At 37.5% G+C, this 14,253-nt stretch overlaps 1 protein-coding gene across 8 annotated transcripts in view; it reads right to left on the minus strand.

The window, feature by feature from the left end:
- The window catches only part of Slc25a53 (solute carrier family 25, member 53), a 60,463-nt gene that overhangs the window by 28,284 nt on the left and 17,926 nt on the right, over positions 1 to 14,253 (minus strand). For 2 of the 8 annotated variants that reach the window (XR_001232240.1, XM_013508527.1), the window contains exons 2-3: positions 11,874 to 12,065; positions 11,556 to 11,615 (exon numbers count right to left, since the gene is read on the minus strand). The exons of 5 other annotated variants lie outside the window; for them this stretch is intronic. The gene's annotated coding sequence lies outside the window, so the exon portion shown is untranslated. The remainder of the gene's footprint in view (positions 1 to 11,555; positions 11,616 to 11,873; positions 12,066 to 14,253) is intronic. One more of the 8 variants, XM_005412004.1, reaches the window with a different exon arrangement.

Here is a 14,253-nt window from a genome sequence, read left to right on the forward strand (position 1 = left end):
GACGCCCAAAATTAAGGAAGGAAAGGTTTATTTAGCTCACAGTTTGTGGAGGTTTCAGTCCATACTTGGCTGGCTCCAAGGCAGAGTAGCACAAGCAACAAGAGCAAAATGGAGGAGTGACAGAGGAAAGAGCAAGCCTCTTTCCCTTCCTTATAATGTATGTAAACTACCTGCCCCAGGGCAGGTGTAGCACTAACACCCATAATCCCAGCACTGGACCACTGATCAAAAAAAAAAAAAAAAACCCTAGAAGCCTGCCCCATGACTGCATGAGGCTTTAGGGGGGGTCATCCAGACACAAACCATAACAATAACCGTTATTAATTTCCTACCATCTTGCTTTGAAATTCTGTATATTTTTATTATTTTGTTTCTTATTATTCTCTTTAAAATAAAAACAATAAAATAAAATTTAAAAGAGAAACATACTGGGTTATGAACATGCAACCACTCCCCAGTATGACTGTAAACTGCATGAATTACAAACAAGTACTAATAAAATTTTTGTATGTTTTTAAAAGAATGGGAAAACTTTGCCAGCTATTTCTCATATGACTATCTAGCATATGTAAAGAACACAAAAAATTTAGAGAGCCCTCAAATTAGAAGACCCAATAAAAATGGTCACATGAAATGAATAGACACTTCTTAGAAGGATAAGTACAAATGACTGATAAATACATGAAAAAAATGTTCATCATCCCTGGCCATTAGAAAAAAGCAAATTAAAACTGCACTAAGATTTCATCTTACTTCAGAAAGAATAACATTCATCGAGGTATCAAATAATAGCAAATCCTGGTGAGGCTATGGGGAAAAAGCAACCTTCTATACTGTTGATTGGTATATGAACAAGGACAACCACTATGGTAATCAATATGGAGAATCTACCAATATCTAAACTAGAAATTCCACTGACCAGCTATTGATCTTCTAGGAATCTTGCTGAAATACTTAAAGTCATAATTTTATAGTGATACATATATACACGTTTATAGCATCCAAATTCATAATAGCTAAATCCCAGAAGTGGCCTATGCACCCATTGCCACATGAATGGATAAAAAATGTATTTATACAATGGAGCACTAATCTGCCATGTAGAAGAATCAGCTAGAGTCATTTGAAGGAAAGTGGATGCACTTTTAGATCATAATGTTAAGTGAAATAAACCAGACACACAGTTTTGAATATCACATGGCTCCTCTAATATGTTAAACCCCAAAATGATAAAGAACAAAATAAAGGATAGATAATAAGCAGTAGAATGATAGATCTTTATCATATGGGAATGGGATTAAGAGATGAATGGAGAAAAGAGGGTGGAGGAGAAAGGGTTGAAAAAAAGAATTAAGATATTTCATGTACATATATGCACTCCCCATAATGAATGTAATCATTATGTGTTGGAAACATGCACTAATACAAAATAAAGACTGAAAAAAAATGTTAAATATATTGTTTAATCTAATGATATGTATTTGAAAGTATATGCAATGGTAAACCTATCAATATTTTAGACCCTGGAGAGTTTTTGTTGCATACAGGCTTTATATCTGTCAAATTTTTCTATATTCACAATCAAAGGTAAAATATAAAATATTTACCAATTATTTTAAAATAACAACAGGGATTGGCATGTTGCTCATTGGTAGAATGCTTACCTGCTATGCACAAGGCTCTAATTTTGATCCCAGGACTGAAAAATACAGCAACCAAATATATACAATAAAGTTTAAAATAACAATAAACCCACTACTAACATAGATAAGTTTTATCAAAATGACTCCTTTCCAAGACAAAAGTAATTTAGAAATGTTTTACATTTTTACAAATCTCTTTAATGTCTGCCTTAATATAAGACAGCTAAAGTCTCATATCTGCCTTTGAATTTAAAGCTGCACTGTTGTTTTGACTAAAGTTTATGAAGAAAATTCATTTGCAAATTTGCAAATATGCAATCATAAAGATATGCAGTTAAAAAGAGTTCCCAGACACCCTGATGTCCCCATAGGTTCACAGATCCCACTTTGAGAACCACTGTGCTGGAGAGACACTGAAATATTTGAAGATAAAATGATAGCATATCTATAATTTCCATTAAAATACTCCAAAACATATATAAACACCTATTTCTGGGAATACACAGTCTCATTTGTGGTATTATATAGGCACTTTAAAGTCACTTTGAACAATAAATTTGGCAAATCGTGAGCCACTACTCCTAACATAAATATGGCGTTAGGTTTTTGTGGCCCTCTGGTCTCACTTCCATAAAATGATCAATAATCTTGTTTTATGTATGTTTCTTATATCTTATTCAATATATACTCTTAAATATGAAATTATATACAGTATTTCTGTATACAGTATGTACAGCTGAGAAGGTTTTAAGATTTTCCTGAAGCTAGGCACGGTGGCACAAAACTGTAATCGTAGTACTTAGGAGGCTAAGGCAGCAACATGGCAAGTTTGGGACAAGCCTTATCAACTTGAAAAGACCCTGTATTAAAATACAAAAAAGTACTTTCTTTACCTTTTGTTTCGTTTTCATATCTTTTGTTTTATTTTGTCTTCCAATAATGTTGTCCACTATGCTTTTTTTCAACCAGCAGTCATCTTATGAATCCATAAATGTAGCTGCTTTTGTATAGATTCCACAGCTTTGTTACACATTAGAGATGTTACTTCATCACTTTCTAGAGTAACCTTATGTATAGATGGGCAAATTTCCTTTTTCCTTTTCTGGATATACCATGTCGATGATTCATTAACATTGAACTTGCAGCTGATTTATGCCTGAATGCAGCCTGCCCAGTGCATAAATTTTCTCCCTAAGGCACATCAAAGCTTTCTGACACTTAGAACAATAGATAACACGTCAACACTATGATTAGGGGTCATTTTAAACAATACAATTGCCAACCAAAGGAACAAAAATGTGGCATTAAATAGCCCATGAAAAGGACCCTTATGCCTACCAGCTGAAGCAAGAAGGCAATGTGTAGCCTTATCTAACTTTAGCTGAGAACACTGAGTGCTCGGCAGCTCAATTTTGTTGCAACTCTGTGCAGGTGCATGAATGGCAATGAAAGCACTGCAAGTTCGGACTGTGAGTTCATAGATAAATTTTAGCAAATCTGCAAATTTGCTAATATGAAATCTGTAAATAACTATATAGGACACACAGATATCTAACCACATGTGTGTGTGTATAAAACATCGAAATAAGCAGAAATTGTTCATTGTTGAGGCTAGAAGATGGGTATATTGGAGTTTGTTATATGTCTCTCTACCTTTATACATGTTTGCAACTTTCCATAATAGAAAGATCTGAAAAGTGGTTTGTTGTTCCATTGGGCTGATATTGCACTTTTCCTTGATGCAAGATTTCCTTACCAGCATGTGGAAGTCTGTAGCTGTCAAAAGTGAAGTCAAAATGACTTTGTGGTGCAAACAGCCATCCACTACCAGCCCAACATACCAATGTCCCACTGTGGGATATTAATCTAATAGTAACTCCCAGTTGAAAGTAAGACCGTGACAGAGTTTTAGGGTCGACAGTTCTTTGTCTTGGAAATAATTTCTAGGTAGTTACTCAGAGGCCACAGAACTAATCCCTGTATTATTTTGAGAGCCCACCAAACACAGAGGAGCTCGCTCTTGGTTTGAATGTGCATGATGGCTTTAGCAAAAGGTTACTCAGATGCTAGTCCAAGGGTGTGGATTCCAGTCATGTTTTGGCCTGGGTTCATTCAGTAATTGAGAGAAGAAGTCTCAGCCAAACATTCTTGGGCACTTTATTACTTTCCAGCTATCTTTCATATGTTCTCTTGACATTATACATGGGAAAGCTTGACATTTTTAAAGATCCAAGAGGACAGACACCTATTTCCAAGGTCAGACCCTTCACCAGTGTTTGGATCTCATCCTCTTCCTTCTGAGAAACCTCATGTATTATCTTCCTCTTTTGCATCTCCAATGTTCTCTTTCTCCTATATCTTCCCCGTGAGCATGTGCACATTCCCGAGTCTTTACCACTTTTATAGAAATCTTCCTTTACTCCTATATGATCTTCCAGCTGTCATTAGATAATTCCCTTTCTGAGGTTAGTAGAAGTATAACAACAAATTATCCTAAAAGTTGGAGTTCAATATAATAATTTTATTATACTCATGATTGTGTGGGTGAGGAATTTGGGCAAAGCTCACTGTACAATTCTTCTGCTCCATGTGGTTACTCTTCTGCTGTGGTTACTCAGTGGTATCCAGGTGGTTGGCTAGGTTGGTCTTGAGGGTCCAACATGGCTTCCTTTATATTCTTAGCAAGTTGGTGAGAATGCCTGGAAATCTAGGCTTAGCCAGATCTTGTTCTCTGTCTCAGTCTCTGTCTCTGTCTGTCTGTCTGTCTCTGTGTGTGTGTGTGTGTGTGTGTGTGTGTGGTCATCTCAGGGATTCTCCACTCAGGCTCACCACATTCAAGAATAGCAGACTACATGGGGATGGTTATGATTACTAGGAGCCATATGTTGCAGTCGACCACCAACATGCACTCAAACCACTGCAATTTTATCACGCTCCCCCTGCCACTCTACTGAAACTATGAACTCTGTGGTAAAAAATAAAGTTTTTTACTTAACAAATCCAACAGATATTTTTGAGTGCTTGCTTTGCTTGTGTTTTTTAAATTTGAGCCTATTGGCCACTAACACTTTCTTGAAACTCTCCTTCCACTGTTTCTGTATACCACATTTCCTGGTTTGTTTTTCAGCTCTCTGGCTATTTCTCAGCCTCCCAAACTAACTTGTTTCTTATATTCTTCCCTTTACTACTGGGGTTTGGCATGAGGTTTTTCATTCTGCACATGCTATCTGGTTACATCATCTATACCTTTAGCTTCATCTATCATCCATCTACTGTTCATTTCCCCAGATAGATAGATAGATAGATAGAAAGATAAAGATATAGATATAGATCTATCCCCTATGTCTCTCCTCTTTCAGAATCCTATGTACTCTGTCTAGATGTCTTGGTTTAAGCCAAATTCATCTTTTTCTTAAACTTACTGTCTTTTTCATAATTTCCACCTGTATTTATCAGCCATCTGTATAAGCAAAAAGGAAATTTGACTATCATTTTTCATTCTACCCTCTCCTTTACTTCATCACCAATACATGACCATTCAACCTGCTAAAATATTTGTAAATTTATCCACTTTTTTCTACCTTACATAGTAGGTCTGGATGAGGACTGGGTAGGACTCTTGGCCTCTCAGTCTTATCTATAAACTGAAGATAAATTAGAGTTTACAAAGCTTTAGAGTTTACAAAGCTTTTTTAAAAAGAAGAGATAATCCAGAGATATTAGGAGAAGGGATACTTGATGAATAAAGCTCTTTATTGATAGCGACACTCAAATTGGTGGCAGTGGGATACCACCTCTATGGGGTGAACTTGTTTCAGTTCATGGGAAACACCGAGTAGGGGATTATCAAGCTTTTCATACCTCCAAACATGCTATCCTAAAATATTAGCACCTTTAGCTTACTTGACTATAAAAACTGCCTTTACTGAGTCATGTCATCTGTATCAAACATCCAGATCCTAAGTGTAAATTCTTACTGCATCCCCAGAATATTCTTGCTACATATGCTACAGGTTATATAATAGTAACCAGAGAGCTTCTGGCTTCTAGTAAATGATCCAGTAGCCTCTATCCAACCCACCTTTCATCAGCTATACAACCATGTACTCTGTACAAAATATTAAAAACAACTACCTACAGGATCGACAAACAACCCAAAGCAGGTAGAAAGTGGAAGAGAACCAACAAAAGAAAAGCTCAGAATTAGGTAAGATTCCTACTTTTAAGGCTTTTAGCCATGGGATATCCCTTCCCAGTGTCCTAATATATAGCTAAAATTGGATCTTATTGGGTTGAAGACCAGAGGACAGAGTTCAAGGTTTCTACAGCAGCAGGAAAATGTGTGGATAAGATTCTGGAATAAAGGGACCTTGAAGGTAGAGTACTAAATTCTGCATACAAACTCCCCAAATCTGGCCAAATTCTGAACTATGCATGCATGGGGCTGTGTTTAAACAGTCCAGATGAGGCTAAAAGAACTGAATAAATATTTCAGTTGCTACCTACCACAGAGGGGCTGAATATGGTGTTTGAGTTCAGTCAATTTAATTGCCTGCCAAAACAAAAACAAAAAACCAGTACTCTTCATAGCGATATAATAGAATCCAAATTCTCTACAACATGTCCTTTACATTGTCCAGGAGACAAGTCAAAATGACTGGACAAGTAGGAAACAGGAAAATGTAACCCATTCTAAAGCAAAAAGGCGATCAATGAAGACTGACCCCAAGACGACTCATATATTAGAATGAGGAGACAAAAAGTTTAAAATAGCTTTTATAGCTATGCCCAAGAACACAAGGGAAAATATGTTCATAACGAATAGTGAACAGTTTCCCTGAAACCATGTAAAGATGACCAGCCTATATGTGCATGCAGCTGGTTCAAGGTCTAGAAGAGACTAAGCATTGCAGGTCTTGCCACGACATATAGTATCGCAGCCCCTGATACTGCCCCAGTTCACTTTACAATTTTTTCAGATAGGCAATCATAATATCCCCATAAATCATTTCCCTGCTTCTGGTTACTATTCCTATGACACCCTACCACACACCTGCAGACCATGAACACATTTACATTGATTCCAAAATTACCTTTGGAACACAGTTTTAATCACTGACTGAAAGTAACAAAAATATAAGTCAAACTTGGGCAAAAGAGGAAATCTATTAGAAATCTCATACAAGCATAGACAGATGAGCCTCAGGACAAGTAAGATCAGAGACCTGAATACCACAAGGGATCTCTCAATTGCTCACCCTACAAACTGCATTATTTTAGGCAAGTTGCTTCCTGGGGGCTATAATAGAGTTACAACAGTTTCTTGCTATACATTTCCCAGCTATGCCGCAAGAGTGGGACACAGTATTTCCCCCTAATTAAGTTCAGGAAAATAACTAAAAAGAAGCATTCTTATTACCCTGGCCTGGATCACATGAAATATCTCAAGTAACCAAATCATCTGTGGCTAGGGAAATGGGGTACTATGATTGAAAGACCCCATTAAAACTGCATGGCTGGACAGGAGAAGGACAGTACACACAAAAACAAAACAAACAGAATAGAGGGTCTTACCACCAGGGAAACAGAAAAACACAGGAAAACAAACAATGAAAGTCTAATAGGTTTTCTATATTCCCTACTTTAATTGGCGGCAATACCATTCTCCATGCAAATGTCAGAGTATAGACTATCTCTTATGGCAGAGGCTATTAGCTGTCCACAGTATCTGTCTCTCCTGTTCCCTCAGCATTTTGACTCATGGAACATGAATGTGCTTGTCGAGTTGTATATCATACCCTGAGGACAAATGTCACATTGTGAATGATAGGACAATAACTCTTAAGGAAAGAGAAATAACTTGCTATCCTGTTTAACCCACTGTTATTTGGACATCCAGTGTTTACAATTAAACTGATCCTAATTCCTAATACCCTTACTTCCACCATCTAATCAAGGCAAAATTGTGCAGGTGTTAAGTGAGGGTATTAGATAAACCATCTGAGTTTGAGTTTAGGCTCTGCCACTCACTATCTGTCCCACAAATGTCTTTATCTCTATGTTTCTGTTTCATCATGCATAAAATTATGTTAATATTTATATATTTCATAAATTGGTTGTGAGGATTTAGCAAAATAATTCATGTGTGGACTTACAGTAGTCCCTGGCCCTTGGTTCAATGAATGTTTGCTACCATTTTCAGGGCCTGCCAATTTTACCTACTAAATATCTTGAAAGACTGTCCCCTCCTCCACAACCCAAATAATAATCTAATTTCAATAAGCCCTACCTCTAGACTGAGCAATAGGGGGAGGGACACTCCCAGGAGGAGGGACACTCCTAACATAGTGACACCATCATCACTGTACATGGATACAACCAGAAAAGTGCTGTTTGGAGTGAATAAGAAACTTGCTACTTTCAATCCTTTATTTGAACATAGTTCTATTCACAGGACCAACCAGAAGATGCTCTTTTTGATCCTTATTTTGCATTTGGGCATAACTAATCAAATGACACTAATTTTGATCCTTCATGTATAATGGGAAGCAAAAAGTGTTCTTTTAAATACAGGAATTTTACATATGGTGTGATGCCAAGTGAGTGCTTGATAGGATGCCTTTCTCAATCTCTTATTTACATAAAGGAGAGATAGCCTGGGAATTCTGGATAAAAAAGACCCCTTTTCCTCTTCTCCTCAGGGCTATTGTGAGCCTTTTCACCAGCCTGCTCTCACTCTGTGAGGCATACTTCTTTCCTGGCTTCAGTAAGTGTACACTCTCGCGACCTCTTCAGTGTATCTTGTCCATTCTTTATTCAGGACACTAAGAACCTGGACAAAACCTCCATAGGACCCTCCCTCCAGTCACAGGCCCATTCCTCCATAGAATCCTCCATGCTGCTTTAGCCTGACCTTTCTAAAACACCCCAATCTGACCAGGTCATTCCTGTTTGAAATCACTGAATGATTCCCCCTTACCTACAAAATGAAGCCGTAAGTCCTAAAAGTCTGGTGACCAAGGCCCTTTTGGATAAAGCTCCAAATGATCTTTCTGGGCTCAGTCCTTCTCATTCTTCCACACCCCAGCCATCCTGAAATATTTTTCTCTCATCACCTCCTTATTCTCCTCTAAAGTGTCAACTGCTCTTATTCCTTCTCTCCTGAATTCTATCCTTTGGCTGCTACGGCACCACACTCTCCCAATTTTCTTGCAATATACTTTTTATTACTTTTCTTTCCCATGGGTTTCTCATTCCTCACTTCCTCTGTAGGTGTTCCCCAGGGTTCCATCCCTCACCCACCTCCTGTTTCACTGCGTGTACTGTCTCTGAGAAATGGCATCACTTTTAAGCCCCACTTATGTGCTCATAATTCCCAGAGCATCACTCCAGACTTTTTTTCTGAGCACTGGTTTCAACCATCCTGACAGATGTCTCTTGAACAGTTATCCAGACCTCAGCATGTCCAAAATTGAACTCATCTTCCCTACCCCAAATATGATATTTTTCCTCTTTACTCTGAATATGTTGGTGGCATAACCATCACCCAAGCCTGGAACTCTTCATTCTGCCCACCAAAGAAATGATCAAATCCTGCCAGTTTACAGCCTCAGTAACTCTCCGACTTGTCTTCTCTCTGTACTCACTGCCGTCACTCTAGTTCTCACCTTGTCCTCTCTAGCATGGACTCTACAATAGTCTCCTTCCTGCCTGTAATCTCTCATGCCACCAGCCCAGCTGGCAACCTGATACTACCTGCAGAGAAAACCTCATCATGTCACTGCCCTGCTGTAAACTTCAATGGTTCCCACTACTCATTTAGATAAAAATCACTCTGTTCCCTACTATGTACCAGGAACTATGCCAAGTATAAGAAATGCAACGTTAATCACAAAATAGCCCCTGACTTTTCATGAGTTTACCTTCTATCTGAAAAGAGAGATACATAAATACATACTAATAATACAGAGTCCCCCCCAAAATGTATACACACTTTAGCAGTTCGCTGTGCTAATAAATGTCTAGAAGCTAATGGCCACAACTTTGAGCACCTCTTGTAATCGTAGAGGCCAAAGGTAACTAGTATTAATATCCTGATGTCTCAATAAATTTAGTACTAAAATATTTGTACAAGTTTTTCTTTCCCTGATGTATACATTTTTGGTGAATTCTGTATAATATGATAAGTCCTGTGACAGGTATACTCATGGAGCATTATGACAGCATAAGATTGAGTTCCTCGGGGACAGGGACTATCCTAACCTTTGTAACCTCAACATCTGGTACCAGGTTTTGTTCATTAGAAAATTTTATCTGAGTACAGAAAAGATGCTCTCTGATCTTCAGTTTCCATCTACATAAATGTTTTGCAGCTCACACACCAAATGAATGCAATCTACAAACCTTATCTGAATCTGGATTTAAATAAACCAACTGCAACATTCAAAAATGTGATAATCAGGTAAATATGAACACTGGATGAGGACGATATTAAGGAATTATTGTGCAGGGATTAGTGTTATAACATTGTTAGAAAGTCTTTTTAGCAGTGTGTAAGAAAGTATTTTAGAATGAAATATTGTCTAGTAGTTGCCTAAAAATAATCCACGGGTGTTGGGTGAAGGTATGCCTGAAACAAGACTGAAAATTCCTGTGTTAATAACTGATGAAGGAAGGTGAGTGATAAAATAAGTGACAACATTCATCTCTCAGGATACTGTTGCAATTAAATGAAATATTTATATAAAATGTCTGATTACAGTGTCTGATATCTCAAAAAATGTTAGTTTTGCTTCTCTATTTACTCCTTTAAGTTCAGGCCCACAAGGGCATAGCAAGAGAAATAGCAGACCAGTGATTTGAGAATTAGAATTCCAACATCTGAAGAACTGGAACATACTTGGCATAATTTCTCTCCTCTGTCTATTAGTGACAAAGTTGTTAAAGTATCAGACAGGTACCATGGCAGCATTGGGCAGGAATGGCAGTGCTCCAAAACCAAAAATTCAAAAAGAAAGGAACCATGGCCTGAACTTTTGTTAATAGGACAGAAAAGCTGATTTAGACATAAAAAACATGGACTCTTGGTTGGAACAGCGTTGTTTATTTTTTGTGTTTTTGTTTTGTTTTTCTCCTGCAATTTGAAGCCCTCTGCAATTTCGCCAGCTGGTGGCTATATAGCAAATACTTCACTTAGTTCCCAGGTGGAGTTTGCACTAACTTTGTATTTTCGAAAGTTCTGGAAGGGAATTGCCCCTCTCTGTTAAGTGTTCTGTGAACTGCTTAAAGGTAATCAAATTCTTCATGTGCTACAAAATGCCTAGAACTCAAATTCATTATATCACTTCTCTATGAGAATTCATTCACTGAACAAATTTATTTTACAAGGGCCACAGCTAGGACAGACACGGAAGCATAGACTTCAAGGTGAGCAAAACAAATTATGGTTCTAAACAAAGAATTAAGCATACAAGGAATCAAAATAGCCACCTTTTCACCTACTATAAAAATAAAATATATTTTTAAAAAATATATTTAAATATATATGTATACATAAATATACATATATATGAAATATATATTTTGTTTATTTTTGGTGATGGGGATCAATCCCAGGGCCTAGCACATGCTAAGCATGCACTCTGCCCAGTTTTAATATTTAACATGTTGAGCACTTAATATTGCCAGAAACTTGTCTATTACATATACTTGTATTGTCTTATTTAACACAACAAATCTATGAGGTATATAATATTATTATCCTAATGCTACAGATGAATCAAAAAGAGGCATAGAAAGGTTAGATAAATTGCTTAACAGTCATACAGCTAGGAAGTGATACAGCCTAGACTCAAGCATTGCCGGGTTCAACCCACACTCTTATATATGTATATGAAAAAAATACTACTTCACCTTTAATCCTTTGATGCCTGTCTGGTGATTGAGTAAATTAAAACCTTGGGCTTCCCAGATCTAAGGAGAAACAAAAAGCTCAGACAGTAGATTAAGTTGATCAAGAACCTGACACTATTCCCTAATTATCTCACCAAATGCCCCTCGGAATTCTCTCTGGTTGAGACCTGCTCTACTGTAGCCCTGAACCATGCACTTCTGGAAGCAAGCACTTTCCCTTTAATGTCCTGTCCCAAATATAGACAAAACACTGTGATTGTGTGTGTGTGTGTGTGTGTGTGTTAATGAAATCTGAGGCTGAACCCAAGGGTGACTTACCACTGAGCTGCATCCCCAGTCCATTTTAATTTTTGATTGGGTCTCACTAACTTTCTTAGACTGGGCTCGATCTTCTTGCTTCAGCGTCCCAAGTAGCTGGGATTACAGGTATGCAACACCATGCCTGGCTGATATGATTCTTCTTAACATGATGGAGACATGTTGGCATTTTCAAAAAGATGTTATCAAATTCTAAAAGGAGAATAAGGTAAGTAAACAGACCACTTGCAGAAAGCATTCAAGAACAGTTTAAAATGGGCATGGTGGCAGACACCTATAGCCTCAGCTACTCAGAAAACACAGAAATAAGGATAGCTTGAGCCCAAGAACTCAAGGCCTAGACTCAAGCATGGCCGGGTTCAACCCACACTCTTATATATGCATATGAAAAAAATATAGTTGATGTATCTATACATCACTATGTTGGCAACATAGTGAGACCGTATCTCAAAAACAGTCTGTGCTGACCACACTTACATGGTTTTCAGGTTTTGTAGGTTTGGTATCTGGGTTCATGGCTAGACTCATAGATTTGAAATGCATCTGTCTTTTTACAAACCCTTTGTGCAAAGTGTTGTGCTTTGCACTGTTGATATATGACCTTATTTAAGCTCTTACCACATCAGTAAGGTGGGCAGACAGTCCCATTTCACAGATAAAGATAACAGGGATACAGAGACAGTAATTTCCTCAGGGCCATATAATTAACAAGCAGATCTGGGATTTGAATTTAAGTTGTCTGACAACAGATCTTGAGTTTTTGATCACTAGAATGCACTGCTTCCTCTCATTTTTTTTTCAATCATTGCATATCCTCTGGCTTTCTTCCAGAGATAAGATGGAGATGTATCCTTGCAGTGGCTCAGTGAGGGGAATTAGTAACAGGTATATCAATGACTTACATTAAATTTAACTACTTTTTATTTACTATTTATTTTCTTCAACTAACCAACTCTTACCCATTCTTCTCAGGTCAGGTCAAAATTTATACCTATCACTAGTTCAAGACAAGCCTGCACAATTTGGTGAAACTCTGTCTCAAAAAAACTAATAAATAAAAAGTGCTGGGATATTGCTCAGTGGTATAGCACTTGACTAGCATGCTCATCGCTCAAGGTTAAATCCCCAGTGCTGAAAAACTCCATCTCTAGGGAATAAATGTGATGCTAACATATATCCAAATGTTTTCAGATGTCTGTGAGCACAGAAACAGTCTGGAAGGGGCAAAAACAACATGGTGTCACTGCCCACAGTTCTCACCCACTGGTCTGCTTATGAACAGTCTAGCCTCAATCCCAGAACAGTCTTACAGACCTGAATACATAAGCAGAGGGCACCATAAGCATGTATATGAAAAATTCTTTGCTAGTCTAAATCCTGCTCATTTCTAAGAAGTTTGCCCAAATACCCATACTTAGCAAGATTATTACATATGGAGACTTATTATACCCTAAGTATAATAAAAACCTATGACTAAGGACTTTCAAAATGGTAGAGTAAGAATCTCTCAAAATCTGCTCCTCAAAAGAGTCAACAAGCTCTCAGCACTCTGGGAGGCTGAGGCAGGAGAAACATAAATCTAAGCCCAGCCTGAGCAATTTAGTAACATAGCAAGATTCTGTCTCAAAAGAAATAATAAAATTGGCTGTGGATGCAGCTTAGGCAAAGGTCCTGAGTTCAGTTCCCAATACTGAAAAAAAGGCAACAAAATAGCATCCAAAAAGGTTTTAAAATAAACTACTTCAATACTCTAGAAATTGTCAAAAAGCTTACAACAACCTGAGGAGCATTTTATTCATGAAAACAACTGAATCACAGTAAGAACACTGATCTTTGTAGTCACTTAACTTGCCCTATTCCCATGTCCCTCTCCTTGGCCACTCTTAAAAACTAGAAGCCTTGCAATCACAGTAAGCTGCAACAACTGGCAGCTAGCACAACTGGATATCTACCTGGAAAAGAGTTGAACTACTACTTCACAACATAAGCTTAAACTGCCTCATTACATTTACATTAATGTAAAATATAAAAATATTAAAGTTTGAGGAAAAAACACGTGTGATTCTCTGCAACCTTAGAAATTCACATGAAGTTTTATAATGAATAAAATGACATTCTGTAATTTGGCCAATAACCATGAAGTCAGTTGGTGATTGTGCTCAATATTTATAATCCATATGTTTGACGATTTACTAACAAAACAATTTCAATAACTGTACTAGGACTTCTGTTCTTATTTACAGATAGAATGAGTTACCCACAGAAGCTATTGATGCTTACAAAATATGTATTGCTGGAGAGAAAAAGCTACAAAGAATGGCTTTCACCCCAGATAGCTCACTTGAGATGTTAGTAAGAATTGCCTCCTCAGTATTCTATA

Source organism: Chinchilla lanigera, unplaced genomic scaffold (assembly GCF_000276665.1).
Source record: "Chinchilla lanigera isolate Chin_1 unplaced genomic scaffold, ChiLan1.0 scaffold00147, whole genome shotgun sequence".
Taxonomy (NCBI): domain Eukaryota; kingdom Metazoa; phylum Chordata; class Mammalia; order Rodentia; family Chinchillidae; genus Chinchilla; species Chinchilla lanigera.